Raw genomic sequence first — 18,704 nt, forward strand, 5'->3', positions numbered from 1 at the left:
TGAAATTAATTTAGTATGGAGCTTCAGATGACTAGTCTGTTGTAATGTTTCTCGCCTCCTTGGATATTTGTCGTACCGTCGGTCGTTTCTCGCATGATGGGGATCGCCACCGGAGAGATTGTCTTTCACTTTTTTTTCTCGTTTCCTTTCATTTTGGGCAGCCAACCTATCACATGCGAGGCCATGGATCACTCCCCTGAAATAGATCCTGGCCATCCACTCCTCCTAGATCCAACGCTTCAAAACCCTCCCCTCTTTCAACATACCTCTATCACTTTTTCTCTTTTTTTCAATCGGTAGCACTTAATGACCAATTTGTGCAATAGTATCATGACCTAATGGACACAAAAGTTCATAACATTATGGGCTTTGGACCCTCTTAGACTTGCCATGACTAATTTCAGAATTTTGGTCATGGATCAATGACCAATTAAACCGCCGTCATTATTTTCGGTCATAATTGAGTATTTTTCTTGTAGTGTGCATGGCCGCTAAGACGACCACTATTGGTAGGGTTGCCGCCATAGCTACAAGGCTGCAAATTCCTCCAACGTGGGTGAGAGGCATGCGCCAGCCTGCTCAGCCGCCTTATGGTCTTGCTCCCTCCACTTCTTGCTTTCTTCATTGGCATCCTAGTTCTTCCTTAGCTACTTCCTCGTTGCACTCTCATACCATTTTTGCCATTTCAGATCCCGAGCCATGTTGCGCATGACATCTGCAGATGTGCTAGGTTGTTCCACACTAACATTGAGATGATGTTCATCCTTGTCGTGCGGTAAAGCATCAAAGCCCGATTCCTGGACGAACGGTGCTATGGCCATCTACATCCGAGGCTGAAACTCGGGGTCATCGTCATCCTCGGCCGCAGCAGATGGCAGATGGCCATTGTCTGACTTGGAGGCCAGCTCGTCGGAATCCTCTACCCTGTCGTAGTCGGTCGTTGCAGCTTGTTGTTTGTCGGTGCCCGCCATGGCAGGCCAACGTGTAGGAATCCTCTATCACGTCATCGTCCAACAATCAGGATGGCACCATACATATCCCCATGGTTGGGGATCGGTTCCATTTGGTGTGTTTGGTGGTGGTGGCTAGCTATCAACATAAACAATTAGTTGTTAGCCGCCGCAAGCGGGATATTTTATCGGTCGCTGTCGGTTTGGGTTTTTACTGTGCACATTACCCCTTTGTCCTGACTAATATTTACGGTTGCCACCACTAAGCGGAGATGATTTTGGAGTGTACAGTCATCACACACTGTTAGAGTAGCGAGCCCATGAATATTGGGGATACAATTGCAGACGGTTATTTCCTAATATTCGTTTGCTATTTTAGATAATAGCATCATTTGGGGAAAACGGGAAAAAAGACGCAACAGGGTTAAAACACAACCATTCCAGCTAGTGTCCCAAATATATACTCCCCCCATTCCTAAATATAAGTCTTTTTAGAGATTCCACTATAGGCTACATACACAGCAAAATAAGTGAATATACACTCTAATGTATATCTATATATACATATGTATGTGGTTTGTAGTAAAATCTATAAAAATACTTGTATTTAGGAACAAATAAAATATATATGTACGAACAGGGTGTTGTCATGTTCAAATTCTCAATGCACAACTTTGATGTGGCACACGATGCATATATGCATGCCTATAAGTGTCTGGTGTGACAGAAAAGGGTTCATGACATAAATGTAGCGTGTTGGCCCCTACACTATGTGTCAGAGGAGGGAATCCTATGAACACATGACTTGGTTCAAACTTTGTCACACATTTAGGTCTGCCTGACTTGTTGTAAGACAACGAAGAGAATTTATACCTTAATTTCGTCAAACCATCTGCTCTTGTTGTCGTTCAAGACGGATGATACACGCAGGCCCACCAGTTGGCGTGTTGTTCAAGATCGGTTGAGAGGGACTAGAAGAAGACCATCGCCTGCATGTGGCCAAACATATACAGGAAAAGGGTGTGGTCCGGTGTTTAAATATACAATGCACAACACTATGATGTGGCATGCACCTCGGTCAGATAACTGGACATACCCCGTTGGTTATATATGTTTACTACCTAGGTTACGACCTTATGGTGCCCCACCCACACAACCACACACCCACACGACACGCACAGCTAGGTTGACATTCTAGAATTATAGATATATCTATAGTCCCTAGTGGCCCACCGATTGGTGTGTCGTCCAAAACTATACAACGGAGGCATGGTCCACACACATACACACACACACAAGCACACGTGCGTGCATGCACACACTCAAACACACACACCTAGGGTGCCATTCCAATATTGTCTGCCAAAGGGATGACATAGACCCTAGGGGCATACCGAAAGGCGTGTCGTAGAAAACCGCACAACGGAGGCATGCTCAGAACAAAACCACACACACGGCGCACAATGCATGCATAGTTGACACACACACACACACCCCGCACGTAGGGTGGTGTTCCAGAATTGTCAGTCAAAGGGATGACATACCCCAGGGGCCCACTAATTGGTGTGTCATCAAAAACCGCACAAAGGAGGCATGATTGACACACACACACACACACACATTTAAAAACAACAAAACAAAATCACTCTCAATATTTTCAAAACAAGGATCTCAAGATTTATTTAGCCGTATTGACAAATCACTGCATACATTTACTGCTAAATGCCTATAATGATCGTATCAGACCGCCTAAATGAATACACACACACCGACAATTCGAAACAACAAAAGAAAATCATTCGCAATATTTTCAAAACAACGATCTCAAGATTTATTTAGCCGGATTGAGAGATCACTATAGATATATACTACTAAATATGTGTAGTGATCATATCATACCACCTAAATGAACCTTGAGATCTAGCAACTTCCCAATCGGTTACCCATCCTTGGACTACCCTAGCCACAACACGCTTAATTTCCGAGTTCCATTCAAATCAGTTAGGGGCTGGGAAGTTGCACCTTGCTGATAATGGTTGCCTCCTAGCATCTATAAGGCATGTCTCGATGGGCACCTCATGGAACCAGCTACGTATCACAGACATTTTTGGTAGTACTAGAAACCGTGTGAGATGGTGGCATGGCGGCGCTACCAACTCCTGCATGGACTGATGATGATGTATTGCTCATGCTCGATGGCGCGATGCCGCTCTTGCTTCTAGCCTGGTCCGTCTCGTTCTCCTCGTCGAGGAGGTTGATGACGGGGCCAACGCTTTGGCGGGAAACCGATTGGGGGAGTGGTGGGAGAAGCTTGTTTGGATAAAACACCATTATAATATAAAATGGACAACTTGAGAAAGAAGGAAGCTCAAACTAACAAGCCACGTGCACACATGCACTGTCTCCACGCGCCTGTAAAGAACTGCTTTAAATCTTTCGTGGTTCGTTTGGCCTCTTTTTATACTACATTAATTCAGTTTTCTAGGCATTTAATATGCATAATTTAAATTTGAACTAAAACCACACGCTCCATGTCACCAAAATGGGTTCAAAAATCATATTTGTGTCCCTGGGTCCCCGTCTAGGTCCCATGCAATGAATGTGAATGGAGTACAAACATCTCGGTGTCATGACTAGGCCGCAAACATTGATAAACTTGGATTTTAAATCCCCATAAATCCAAAACTCGTATGAAATTCTTGAAACTTACCCCGGTGTCATGACACGGAACTTATACGACATGGTAAATGTTTTGACAAATTTGGGACAAGTTTTGGGAGAATTCTCTTGCACGCGGGAGCTTCTCTCAAGAAACATCGTGGTTTCGATAGGGAGCATATCACCCTGTGTGGGCTGAATGACATTCAATACCTCTGCTTGCCTTGTTTTTTTTTCTCTACATGCAACATAGACTAATACAAGTGTATTAATGATGTTATTCAGGGCTTCTTTGGACCCCTTTATACATTAATAGATTTTTCTAGACATTTAGTATGCATAATTCAAATTTGAACTACAAGCACATGCTACAGAGAACCAAAATGGGTTGGAAAATCATTTTTGTATCCTTGGGTCCCTGTTTAGGTCCCATGTAACATGAATCTGAATGGATTACAATCACATCAGCGTTGTGACTAGGCCGTAAACTTTGAAAAACTTTGCTTTTAAATCCCCATATATCCAAAACTCGTCTGAACATTTTGAAACTTATCCCGGTGTCAAGACACGACACTTATATGACATGGTAATTTTTTGAGCAATTTAGGAGAAGTTATGGGACAAGTTTCTTACACACCGTAGCTTCTCCCAAGAAAGATTGTAGTTTCGATAGGGAAAATGTCACTTGTGTGGGCGGAATGACATTTAATGCCTCTTCTTGCCCTGATTTATTTTCACGACATGCAACATACACTAATACAAGTGTAGTGCCAAAATATGGAATTATTCGGGGCTCGGTTGACCCCCTTTATATATTAATTGAGTTTTCTAGATATTTAATGTGCGTGATTCAAATTTGAACAACAAGCACATGCTCCAGGGCACCAAAATGGGCTGGAAAATCATTTTTGTCTCCTAGGGTCCGTGTTTAGGTCCCATGCAATGAATGTGAATGTATTTCATCCATATCAACGTCGTGACTAGGTCGCTAACATTGAGAATCTAGGTTTCTAAATCCTCGTAAATCCAAAACTCGTATGAAATCCATGAAACTTATCCCAGAGTCTTTTACACATCACATGTACGCCGTGCTAAAATCTTTGGCCAATTTGGGACAAACCTGTTCTAAATCGGAGCTTCCCAGGATATGCCTCGTGGTTTTGATAGGGAACATGTCACCTTCGTGTACAAAAATACATTGAGTTTTCTAGGCAATTAATGTGCAGAACTAAAATTTGAACTACAAGAACATGCTCCAGGGCACCAAAATGGGTTGAAAAACCATTTTTATGTCCTTAGGTACCTGTTTAGAGCCCATGCAGTGAATGTGAATGAATTACAAACATCCTAGCATTATGACTAGGCCACAAACATTGAGAATCTTGGTTTTGAATCCTAGAAAATATAAAACTCATTTGAAATTCATGAAACTTACCGAGTGTCATGGCACGACACATATATGGTGTGATAATATTTTTTGACAAATTTGGCACAAGTATTGGGACATGCGTATTACAAGCCAAAACTTGTGCAAGAAGCCTCATAACTTTTTTATAGGGAACATGTCACTTTTGGGGGAAAAACTACGTTCAATGTGTCCTCTCGCATTGAATTGTTTACACTTGCAACAAAGACTAGTATGAGTGGCCTACTAAAATATGGAATTATGCATGGCCCATTTGGCCATTTTTATCGTTAATTGAGTTTTCTAGGGATTTAATATGCGGAATTCAAATTTTGAACTCGAAGCACATGTTGTAGTCCTAAAACAATTGTTGAAAAATCATTTTGTGTCACTGGGTGCTTGCCTTGGTACCATGCAATGAATGTGAATAAATTACAAACATTTAGGCATGGTGTCTCGGCCACAATCATTGATAATCTTGGGTTCTGAATTCTGTAAATACAAACTTTTATAAAATTCATGAAACTTATCATGGTATCATGACATGACACATATAGGCTTTGATACCATACATTTTCCAATTTGAGAAGGCTCACACAATAACATGCGACATAGACATTTTGGAACAAATAGTTGCCACATTATTATCACAAACGGTTGCATTACGTGAATCATGTGCATTTTGATAACCATTTGGTTCCATGCATCCAACTTTTTTTATTTGATATGGGGGTGCATTGGATGCAGATATTTGATGAAGCGACCCGTGTGAGCTTTCAGACACGCAGGCGGCACCCGTGAGAGTTGTGTGTTGTATAGGCTCGACACGGCGCATGGGAGTTGTCTATCGCACATGCTCAACAGGACGCATGAGAGCAGTTTGTTGTGCACACTCATCGGGAAACAAGACTTTGACCTCCGCCCTCCACTCGCCTCGGTCCAAACTTCTAAACTAATAGTGTCGGACCAACTATTTATCATGCGGTTAATGGCCCTAGACGTGGTGCTAGTTTGCTCGTGATCCTATCGCCCCGCTCAATGTCAGCATTGTTTTGTTTGTGCCTCGCTGAGAACTTGACTTTTTGCTTTTTCTGACTTGTATACATGTACCTAAAAACGAAATGATACAATGAAAAATTCGTACCGGCAAAGGATACCAATTATCTTACATATTCAAGATAATAAAAATGCCACATACAACAACTCCCCAAAGGCGCATGGTTAAAAGAAGGAAGACACACACAACATTCTAGGCCTCTACGATCTAATTCTTGATGGATTGTTGGGATTGGAGTTCCTCAATCTCCTTCTTCATAGCCTCCATGACTTCCATCTCCTCTTGCCTCTCATTGAAAGCACATATGCTCCCTTGGTGGTTTCGATAATTCATGAAAACATACATTGTCCCTTGGACTAATAGCTTTACCCAGTTTACTTCAGATATAGTCCACATAGAGGATTGGCTAAGTATTGTGAGGAGAAGCCCCAAGGAAGGAAAGGAATAGTATTGGCCATGCTCCAAGCTTCAAGAGTCTACATTTTACATTTTGTGGGAAATCACATTTGAGTCCATAGGAAAGCCAATACTATTAAAAGGGGATGAGGTGACTATGATGATATAGTTGCTCAAGCGCTTAGAGATTAGCCACCAAAAATAATCATGAATTTCTCCCACATATATTCTATCCAAACCTCAAAGTAAAATTTGGTGCCACCAATATATCCAAATCGTCCCTACCGAGTTTTAACCTTCCAAGTTTGGTTCCGAACTGACCGAAAAACACTCACCAACTCCCTGGTTGGCCATTTGCTAAAATCAGAATTTGTGAGTTTTGCAAATTTGTGCCATCGAATCTGGTAACTCCCTAGGCCAGCCAAAATCGGACGATCCTAGATTCATATATCGGTCTCACCGAAAAGCCTAAAGTTCGCATATTTTGCACTAGTCGGTGCAACAGAGTTTTTTTACTTTGGTTTCACCCACTTGGGTAGTAATGTTGTAACGGTTGGATATTTTGAGATGCCTATGAATACCCCTCCACCCGCCTCTCATTTGCAAAGGAAGCACTCAGAAGGAACCAACACTTTCCCCATCCATTTTCTGAGAGGGAGCCACAACTCATGTGTTGAGATCAAGATATTCCAATCCTACCATATGAATCTTGATTTATAGCCTCACCAAGTTGCTCTTCATCCAATCAATCTATCACATCCCTGGAACCCTAACCAAAGTATAGCATTGTGCTCATATCTTCTTTGCATTGCATCCAAGAAAATTGCAACAAGATCAAAGCAAGTGGTGAAACAAAACTCAAAAAAACCTAGCCACTTCTCAAATTCAAAGAAATTCCAAACTTGTTAAAATCAATGAACCCAAAATGGCCTCAAGAAAAGTTCAACTTTTCTGATAATTCATGAAAACAAATAATCAGGGAAGAAAACTATTTTTGAAACAGATTTGGAATTTTGTTTAAATGCAAAAAGCCACTGAATTGAAGTTAAATTTGAATTCAAAAACTTTTAAGTTCTCAAAAATGTTAAAAACCTCAGGAGTGGTTGGAAATATTCCAACTAATATTTCAGTAGGTTCAAAATGATTTTTGAACCAATATTTGAGCCAAAATAAATGGGGATTCAAATCAGTGGATAAAACAGAAAACAAAACAAGAAAAAAATAGCAAAACACTTACCTGTCGCCCTGAGGAGGCCCAGCCCACCAGGGGCAGGGGCGTCTTCTTCCTCCTGCCTTCTGGCAGAGGAGCGAACGCCCACGGCGGCTCCTCCACCTCCTGCTTCGCCGTGGCACGCTCCGGTGCTCCCCAGGAAAGCACAACAACAGGGATAACCTCCCCGAGCACGTCCCTATCCATCCCCGCTACCCATTCCTCCCCTCTACTCTCGGTTCCTTCCTCTCCTCCTGTCGCCATTGACAGGAGCTCAAGCTCGAGCTGCCCGAGCCCTCTAGCCACCGGTTCTTCCCTCCGAGTGCTCCATTCGCTCCGTGTTGACAATTTGGTCGTCCCTGGAAAGAAGAAGATCCCCCGAGCCCTGCAACGTCCTCGGCACCGTCGTCTTCAAGCTTCGGCCGCCGGCTAGCCACCGTCGATTCACCGGACCCAGCACCTCCCCGAGCCGTCCGAGCTTTCCACTGCCTTCACCGTGAGCTTGCGCTCGTTTCCCCTCTTCTTCCCCTCGGTTTCGTGCAACCTAGCCACTAGACCGATGAGCCCGAGCTCCAGCCGTCGCCTTAGCTTGTCGCCGGTGACCTCCGGTCCTCCCCAGTCCTCCCTGAGGCCAGCACTGGATGAGGCCGAGCCTGGGGATCCTCCCAGAGCTCTCGACCCTCGTTCCCGAGCAACACAGCCATCTCCAGCGACACTCCGGCAAAGATCCGCCGCGGATCTGGTCACCGCAGGTCAGTTTCCGGCAGGATCTGACCTGGCCTCGCTAATCCCCGTCTAAAACACTAAGCAGTCGCTGACAGTGGCCCCACACGCAAGTCAAACGCAATCAGGGGCTGGTCAGCGCGGGGTTAACCCTGTGAGGCTGACCAGTGGGTCCCCCCTATCGGGTTTGACCTGACCAGGTCGGCCGATGGCTGACGCCATGCTGACGTGGGCCTGACGCAATATGTAGCATTTTTGATTTAAAAGAATTCCAACAAATACCCAAAACTTCTAAAAATCATAGAAATTAATCTGTAACTCCAATGGAAATAAATTATATATGAAAAAGTATAAGAAAAATCCAACGATTCTGAATATGTCCTTTTCAAACATGTTTGAAAATGTTAACTTGACCCAACTTGTAAAATGATGAATAGGTTAAATTTAATAAATGCTTTGGAGTTGGAATTTGAAAATTATTTGAACCCCACTTCAAATGCTATGATCAAACAATGATCAATGACAACCAGCAACCCATCATACCATTTCCATGTATGCTAAAACAAGATGATCTGAGCATCAGTTTGCATCAATTAAAAGGGTATCTAAAATACCTTGTTTGAAGTGATATTTGAATCTTGATTCAAATCAACTTCAAACTTAATAAATGATAGCTACATTAGCCTATCACCTTGCATCTTCATGCCATGCTCATGCATCATTTTGTTGCATATGATTGTTATTGATTGATGTCATTTCTATCGGTAGGCTCTGCTCCTCCGGATTCCACCGAATATCCGACTGACGGATATTGTCCCTCTGCTGAGCAACAAGGCAAGAAACCATTTTGATCATCCCGATAAGTCCCATGTTCTCGTACCTGCACTTACTTATTGCATTAGGACCAAATGCTTCAAATGCTTTGGCCACGTTTGTTGAACCCACTTCCTTTGCATGACCTGTCTTTGTCACAGTAAATAGCCGAACCTTGCAACCTAGCATACCTGGTAAATGCTTGAGCCATGATGTGCCTTATCCTGCTATGCATGCTATGCTTAGAGTTGTGTATGGTCTGTTATCTGGGTGATGAACAGAATTGTGAGAATGTGTTCAGTAAGTAAAGGTTGTGTGTTGAACCTGATTTGGTAAAGGTACCGGTGAAAGGCTATGTAGGAGTACATTGCGTTTTTTTTAATTGGAACCGTCCTTAGGAACTGAGTTCCGTGTATGTAATCCAAGAGTAGATACTACCACATGTTGGGATACTTAATTGACCCTCTCGACTTATTAATCGCTTAGTACTCGGTCCAGGAGTTGCAAGTAGTTTCTAGTGTTTATAGTCATGCTGGAGGCCGTGCATAGCGCTGACCTGAGAGGTGGGCTGTGATGCGGCAGGCAGTGGCACGGTGTACCAAGTGGCACCCGGATGGTGGGCTTGGGAGCCCTACACAAATCGTTTGGGGCCATGGCGGAAACCTCGGCCGGAGTTCCGTGCAGGTTACCCTCAGATAGGCGATAGACCTGGACTAAGTATTAGCATGGTTAAGGGTCATGGCCAACTCCCTCGCTGGGCTTCCTCTTGAAGGATGCCGAGGTGCATGACGTGCACATGGCGATAAGTGGCGAGAGCGTGTGTGAAGAAGTACGCCCCTGTAGGGTTATGATCTATTCGAATAGCCGCGTACGCGGATATGGACTACTTGGAGACATATGTTGTTCATAGATAACTTTAATGGCTACTCATAAAATTGTCAAGATAAGCGTGAGTGTCATGGAAAGTATTTCCGTATGGAGACGGAATGATTCCACGATGGAGTATTGTTGTGGTGTTAGTGGACTCGTGTGCGAGAAATCAAGTTGTCAAAAATTATTTAAAAATGCAAGTTGTCTAGCCACGAGTCAAATGCTGGCTTTCCGCATGAAACCCCACAATTCCTTATTGATACATTGCATGAGTAGATAGTTATCCAAAAGTCTTGCTGAGTACCCCTGTACTCACGTTTTCTTAACAATTTGTTGCAGAGTTTGTTAATGACCCTAATGGAGGGTTCTACCGAGACATCGACGACGACGAGTAGTTGGTATCCCAGCTACAATCTGGCCCTAGGGTCGGTCTGTAGTATAGTCAGGCCATGTGCCTTCTAGTTTCATCTATCTGTACTCAGACAGTTTAATTACTTCCGCTGGCTTGTAAGTTGAATGACTATTATGATGGGTCGTGAGACCCCTACTGTGTAATATTATGTGTGAGGCTCTTCCGAGCCTTCTAAATAAAGTTTGTATGTTTATGGTTATGTTGTGATGCCATCGATGTATCTATACATATCGGTATGCCATGCATACGTGTGTTGTACTTGATATGTATGGGGTTCGATTACCTAGCCGTAGGCTTTAGTAGCATTCCTTACAGGGAAATGCCCCTTTGTGATCCAACGAGCCATTGTAGTTCGCTACTACTCTGGACACATTGGTTGACCGGCATGTGTCCTTCTTAGGTGCTGCGTCTGTCCCCGTTGGGGGGAATGTCACGCAATATAATGGAGTCCTTGTAGCTTGCTACGACTCGTCTACATTCGCTGGTGACCGACACCTGCTTTGCTGGGTCACGTATGCCTGTCCCTGTGCGGAACTGCTGCTTTGGTTTATGACTAGACGTGTCGATCCGGGTTCTTTGTCATTGGATTGCTAGCGACACAATTGCATACGCGAGTCAAAAGGCGCAAATGGTCCCGGCTAAGGTAAGGCTGCAGCCGTGGGGATAACCGTGCGTGAGACCGCAAAGAGATGCGATGTGTTACAGGCTGGATTCCTATGGCTTAGGATCGGGGTCCCGATAGCGTTGGTATGAGAGCCTGACTGACTGTAGGATTACTAAGCCAAACTGGTCGAAGTTGAGTCTAGAATTGCTTTAGTTATATGTAAGGGAATTGTTTGTGGAAGGGAACGTAAGACTCTTGTTCTCTTCTCAAGTTATTCTATTCTGGTCATCCTCGTCTTTTTTGCGGGGATTAAGGACTAGGTTACTCATCTTCTTTTAGGCTCGTGTTTCTGATTGGTAGATTATAGGACAACGGATCGTGAGTTATTTTGGGGTTCCTTTTATCCCTAGGAAAAGGAAGTAAGTTTGATGATCAGAGAATTGAACTTGATAGTTGAGTGGTTATGCTATTCCATTTTATGGGTTGTCTCAAAATTGTTTTTGAGCATTTACAGCTGTTATGCTGCCCAATTTTGCATTCAGAGCTCTAATGCTTTTGCATTACTCTCTATTTTCATATGTCTGGCCGTCCTTCTCGTCAGGTGGTTCGTCTGACTAGGTGCATTGATGTGCTGGGTCATACGGCCATGCTAGTCAGGGTGATGTCGGTGTGCGGTTACCGCTGGTACCCAGACTACACAGTGGAGGAACAGTACCGAGACTTCAACCAAAGGCAGTATATCTGCACTGTTAGGGTATTCCCAGATTACCCTCGAGCTGAGGAGCCAATCCATTGGTATTATGGATTGGGAGTCACTGTTGACATGGCAGTACAAGATGCTGCCTATTCAATGCTGACCATCATGAGGGTTAGGCATGCACTGCTGCAGAATTCAGAGTTCTTCTATGTTCCTGCCTCTCAGCCAGGTAAAGAGGGATACCTTAGTGGGGTCTATTTTGATTCCTCTATGGAGGATCCACTGTTGCAGTCCACTGCTGAGATCCTAGAGAACAGAGACAGGATGCCCGTGCCCTCCGCATGGAGCTTTATGCTACACGTGCCCGTCTATGGACGGCTTTGACGCAGCTGTCACGTGTAGTCCAGACAGGGTATGGAGATATGGAGATGCTGAACCCTGTTAGAAACCATCTTCCGGCTCATGTTGATTGGCCTACTATAGGAGGAGTCACCCCTCTTTGGGGACCTCTACTACCACCAGTCAGGGGGCCAAGGCCACATCCGTGTCCTTACGGATCCCAGGGATCTCAGGCTAGAGTATTTCCTGATCTGCAGGTTGAGCTTCCAGGCCATGGAGGCAATCTTTATGAGATGTTCTATGCGGATGCCTGAACCGTGGGTGGAAGGATAGTTTGGTAGTAGCTGTACTTTCACAGTCCTGTGTGACTTGTGAAGTATGCTTGTGTCGTGAAATGAATTCTGGAGGCATAGATAAATAATGTATAGGAAGCTTGGAAGCCTCTGATGAGTAGTTTCATATTTTCAGTAGTTTGTTCTTCGGTTAAGGTTGTACTAAACTATGTAAGGGTGTGTATGAACCATGGTGTATATATAGCAGTTGCTTGTTACCATGCAGTTCAGATATTCATTTCCGCATTCCATGTGTTCAGTGCATTCTTAATCCATAGCTAGTATTGATGATGATATTGGTCTAAGCTGTGAGTTTTTTTGTCAGGATGGTGTTCACCAGGTTGAACCGTGCCCCTGCTCATGAGCAAGGCGAGGGTAGTCAAGCGTCGCAGGAAGAACGGCCTCACTCGCCCTCTCTGGCGGAAGTTATGCTTGAGGCAGAAAGAAACAAAAGGGAGACCAACCGACTGTTAGAGCGAGTTGAACAAAATACGGCTCGTCAGCCTAGGAATGTTGCAGTGTCCCTCAATGACTTTGTGAAGCTGAATCCTCCAAAGTTCCATCACTCCGTCGATCCCCTCGACGCTGATGATTGGCTGTGCAGTATTTCACGTAAGATTCGCTCTGTGAATGTTTCTGAGGCCGACAAGGTGACCTTTGCGGCGTATTGTCTGGAAGGACCCGCCAATCTGTGGTGGGAGATCTTTGAAGCTATGCATCCTGCTGAACCAGCAGCCACATGGGCAGACTTTAGTGCAGCCTTCAGTCTGAACCATATTCTAGAGGGCCTGATGGACAGAAAGAGAGAGGAGTTATGTGCATTTACCCAGGGAAAGTTGACCGTGGATGCCTATAGCTACGAGTTCGGTAACCTCGCTCGCTATGCAACAGAGGAGGTGTCTATTGATGCCAAGAAGCAAGCAAGATTCTGTAAGGGTCTGAGCCCTGAGCTTCGTCGTGATTTGCGCCTCCATGAGTGTACAAGCTTCCAAGCCCTGGTCAACAAGGCGATCAGTGCCGAGACTGGTCATACCGACTATGAAGCCACAAAGAAGCACTCTCGTGACTCTGGCTCGTCGTTTGGTTCCGCGTTTCCAAAATGCAAGCTGTGGGTTCCAAACAGTTCTCTGCCGCGAAGATACACTCCGAGGCCATCCTATGTGGCGCCTCAGACGAATCAGTCCAACCCTCTAGCAAAAACCTATGGTGGTCCAGCTAGCAACGCTGCACCACGTGCCAACCAAGTGATCTATTACAAGTGTGGAGAACCAGGGCACTATTCCCGTGAGTGTCCTCAGAATGTGGGTGCCAAGCAACCCCGAAAGTCCGTCGGGCAAGGCAAGTCGGGCAAAGCTTACTATGTGAAGCCAACTCCTGCACGTGGCCGTGTGAACTATGTTTCAGCAGAAGAAGCTGTAGAGGATCCCGACGTCATGCTGGGTACGCTCCTTGTTAATCATCACCCATCGTCTGTTCTTTTTGAAACTGGGTCTTCTCATTCCTTCATTTCAGAAAGTTATGCACAGTTGCATAACATGTCTTTCTGTGATATGCGAATTCCGTTGGTTTTCCAAACCCCTCGTAGTAAGTGGAAAATCTCTAGGATAACCTATGACAATGAAATTCTAGTAGATAGGCTAGTTTTTCTAGCATCATTGAAAGCCCTGAAATCTTTGGATATTAATATCATCTTGGGTATGGACTGGATGTCAGCTCACGATGCCAAGATTGATACTCATTCCAGAAATGTTCAGCTTACCCATCCCTCGGGTGAGATAGTCAATGTCTCTACTCGAGTTTCCAAATGCCAACTCTATTCCCTCAATGCCAACCCTCTTCGGAACTTGAAGACATTCTGGTAGTGCATGACTTCCCGGATGTTTTTCCACAGGAACTGCCAGGAATTCCACCTGACAGAGATGTAGTGTTTGTGATAGATCTTGTTCCGGGAACTGTTCCAATAGCCAGAAGACCATATAAGATGGCACCCTTGGAGCTAGCCAAACTTAGGAAGCAACTAGATGAGGCCTTGAATAAAGGTTTCATTCGTCCTAGCTCTTCTCCCTGGGCTTGCCCCGTCCTCTTCGTCAAGAAGAATGATGGAACGGATCGGATGGTTGTATATTATCGACTAGTTAATCTGGTCACCATAAAGAACAAGTATCCGCTCCCTAGGATCAACGACCTGTATGATCAGCTCGCTGGATCCTCAGTCTTCTCAAAAATGGATTTGAGGTTGGGATACCATCAAATCAAGATCAAGAACGGGGACATTCCAAAAACGTCTTTTGTTACTCGTTATGGCCAATACGAGTACACCGTCATGTCCTTCGGTTCAACCAATGCCCGAGCCACCTTCTCTCGCTTGATGAATTGAATCTTCATGGAGTATTTGGATAAATTCGTCGTGGTATACCTCGATGATATTCTCATCTACTCGAAGAACGAACAAGAACATGTCGAGCATCTAAGGCCGGTATTGATGAAACTTCGAGAGCATCGCCTTTATGCCATGTTTTCAAAATGTAAATTTTGGTTACCAGAAGTGACCTATCTAGGTCACGTAATCTCTGTAAGGGTATTGCTGTCAATCCCAAGAGAGTTCAAGCTGTCCTTGATTGGACTCATCCTGAATCGGTTAAGCAAGTTAGGAGTTTTCTTGGTCTATCGAGCTATTGCCGCCGCTTTGTCAAGAATTTCTCCAAGGTTGCAAAGCCTCTAACTAAACTCCTCAAGAAAGATAAAAAGTTCGAGTGGACACCATAGTGTGAGCATAGTTTTCAGGAACTCAAAAGACGCCTGACTTCCGCACCTCTGTTGCTACCACCAGATTTTTCTAAGGACTTTGTTATGTATTGCGATGCCTCGCGACAAGGATTAGGTTGCATTCTCATGCAAGATCATCATGTGATTGCATCCGCAGCTCGACAATTGCGTCCACATGAGGATAATTATCCCACACATGATCTTGAGCTTGCAGCTGTAGTCCATGCACTTAAAACCTGGCGACATTACCTTCTTGGTAATCGTTGCAAAATATTCACTGATCACCAAAGTGTGAAATATATCTTCACCCAGCCGGATTTGAATCTTAGGCAAAGACGGTTTGTTGAGTTGATCACGGATTACGACTTAGGGATAACTTACACCCTGGGGAAGGCCAATGTTATGGCTGATGCACTAAGTTGTAAGTCTTATTGTAACAACTTGATGCTACAACAAGGTCAACCACATCTCTATGAGGAATTTCGGAAGTTAAATCTTCATATTGTTCCTCAAGGATTTCTTTCTACCCTGGTGGCGAAGCCTACTCTTAGGGATCAAATCATAGCCGTGCAGGCTTATGATAAGGGTATATCCCGGATCAAGGAGAATATTGCTAGCGGAAACGCTAGGGATTTCTCCATCAATGAGAAAGGTGTTGTGTTCTTTCAGAACCGTTTAGTGGTTCCTAAGAGCAAACGTCTGCGGCAATTGATCCTTAAGGAGGCTCATGATTCTCCTCTCACCATTCATCCCGGTAGTACTAAGATGTATCAAGACCTACGCCAGAGGTTTTGGTGGACCAGGATGAAGAGAGAAATTGATGAGTTCGTTGCTAACTGCGACGTTTGTCGTCAAGTTAAGGCAGAACATCAAAGGCCTGCTGGCACCCTTCAACCTTTAGCTATTCCTGAACGGAAATGGGATAAAGTCAGTATGGATTTCATTACCAGATTTCCCAAGAGCAAGAAAGGAAATAATGCTATCTTTGTGGTCATTGACCGTCTCTCCAAAGTAGCCCATTTTCTTCCAGTTCGTAAGAGTATAACAGCTAACCAGCTAGCAGAGTTATATATCTCTCGAATAGTGTCTCTTCATGGTGTTCCTCTGGAGATTAACTCAGACCATGGAAGTATCTTTACTTCTCGCTTCTGGGAAAGTTTTCAGAATGCTATGGGGACTCACTTATCTTTTAGCACTTCTTTCCATCCTCAATCAAGTGGACATGTAGAAAGAGTGAATGAAATCCTAGAAGATATGCTCCGAGGTTGTGTTATATCATTCGGTATGAATTGGGAGAAGTGCCTTCCATTCGCCGAATTTGCTTATAACAATAGCTATCAATCAAGCTTGGGCAAAGCCCCTTTTGAAGTTCTCTATAGACGAAGATGTCGAACACCTCTTAATTGGTCAGAAACCGGAGAGAGGCAACTCTTTGGCCTGGATATGATCCAGGATGTAGAAGAGCAGGTTCGCATTATTCGTGAAAAGTTGAAAACAACCCAGTCTCGTCAAAAGAGCCAATATGATCGTCATCATAAGGCTGTGACCTTTGAAGTTGACGAGAAGGCTTACCTTCGGGTTACACCTTGGAAGGGTACCCATCGATTCGGTATCAAGGGCAAGTTGGCTCCTCGTTACATCGGTCTTTTCCGCATTCTTGCCAAGCGAGGAGAAGTTGCCTAGCAGTTGGAACTTCCTCCGCATCTTTCCAAGGTTCATGATGTCTTCCACGGCTCGCAACTCAGGCGTTGCTTTTCGGATCCTATCCGTGAAGTGGACCATGAAATGCTTGATCTCCAAGATAACCTTTCATACCGAGAATACCCTGTGCATATTCTTGATCAAGCTGAGCGTACCACTCGACGTAGAAACCTCAAGTTTCTTAAAGTTCAATAGTCAAATCATTCTGAAAAGGAGGCAACATGGGAAAGAGAGGATCGTCTCCGACTTGAGTATCCCGCGTTATTCCTGACGACTTCTAAATCTCGGGACGAGATTCTTTTGAGTGGGAGTGAGTTGTCACATCCCTGGAACCCTAACCAAAGTATAGCATTGTGCTCATATCTTCTTTGCATTGCATCCACGAAAATTGCAACAAGATCAAAGCAAGTGGTGAAGCAAAACTCAAAAAAACCCAGGCACTTCTCAAATTCAAAGAAATTCCAAACTTGTTAAAATCAATGAACACAAAATGGCCTCAAGAAAAGTTCAACTTTTATGATAATTCATGAAAACAAATAATCAGGGAAGAAAACTATTTTTGAAACAGATTTGGAATTTTGTTTAAATGCAAAAAGCCACTGAATTCAAGTTAAATTTGAATTCAAAAACTTTTAAGTTCTCAAAAATGTTGAAAACCTGAGGAGTGGTTGAAAAACTTTTAAGTTCTCAAAAATGGGAATTTAAATCACTGGATAAAACAGAAAACAAAACAAGAACAAAATAGCAAAACACTTACCTGTCGCCCTGAGGAGGCCCAGCCCACCAGGGGTAGGGGCTTCTTCTTCCTCCTGCCTTCTGGCAGGGGAGCGAATGCCCACGGCGGCTCCTCCACCTCCTGCTTCGTCGTGGCACGCTCCGGTGCTCCCCAGGACAGCGCGACAGCAGAGATAACCTCCTCAAGCACGTCCCTATCCATCCCCGCTACCCATTCCTCCCCTCTCCTCTCTTTTCCTTCCTCTCCTCCTACCTCCATTGACAGGAGCTCAAGCTCGAGCTGCCCGAGCCCTCTAGCCACCGGTACTTCCCTTCGAGTGCTCCATTCGCTCCGCCTCGACAATATGGTCGTCCCTGTGAAAGAAGAAGATCCCCCGATCCCTGCAACGCCCTCGGCACCGTTGTCTTCAAGCTTTGGCCGCCGCCAAGCCACCGTCGATTCACCGGACCCACCGCCTCCCCGAGTCGTCCGAGCTTTCCACTGCCTTCACCGTGAGCTTGCACTCGTTTCCCCTCTTCTTCCCCTCGGTTTTGTGCACCCTAGCCACTAGACCGACGAGCCCGAGCTATGGCCGTCGCCTCAGCTCGTCGCCGGTGACCTCCGGTACTCCCCAGTCCTCCCTGAGGCCAGTACTGGATGAGGCCGAGCCTGGGGATCCTCCCAGTGCTCTTGGCCCTCGTTCCCGAGCACCACAGCCATCTCCGGCGACTCTCCGGCAAAGATCCGCCGTGGATCTGGTCGACGCAGGTCAGTTTCCGGCAGGATCTGACATGGCCTCGCTAATCCCCGTTTAAAACACTAAGCAATCGCTAACACTGGGCCCCAGACGCAAGTCAAACACAATCAGGGGCTGGTCAGCGCGGGGTTAACCCTGTGAGGCTGACCAGTGGGTTCCCCCTGTCGGGTTTGACCTGACCAGGTCGGCCGACGGCTGACGCCATGCTGACGTGGGCCTGACGCAATAAGTAGCTTTTCTGATTTAATAGAATTCCATAAAATGCCCAAAACTTCTAAAATTCATAGAAATTAATCTGT

The sequence above is a fragment of the Hordeum vulgare genome, chromosome 4H (genome assembly GCF_904849725.1).
Source record: "Hordeum vulgare subsp. vulgare chromosome 4H, MorexV3_pseudomolecules_assembly, whole genome shotgun sequence".
NCBI classification, from domain to species: domain Eukaryota; kingdom Viridiplantae; phylum Streptophyta; class Magnoliopsida; order Poales; family Poaceae; genus Hordeum; species Hordeum vulgare.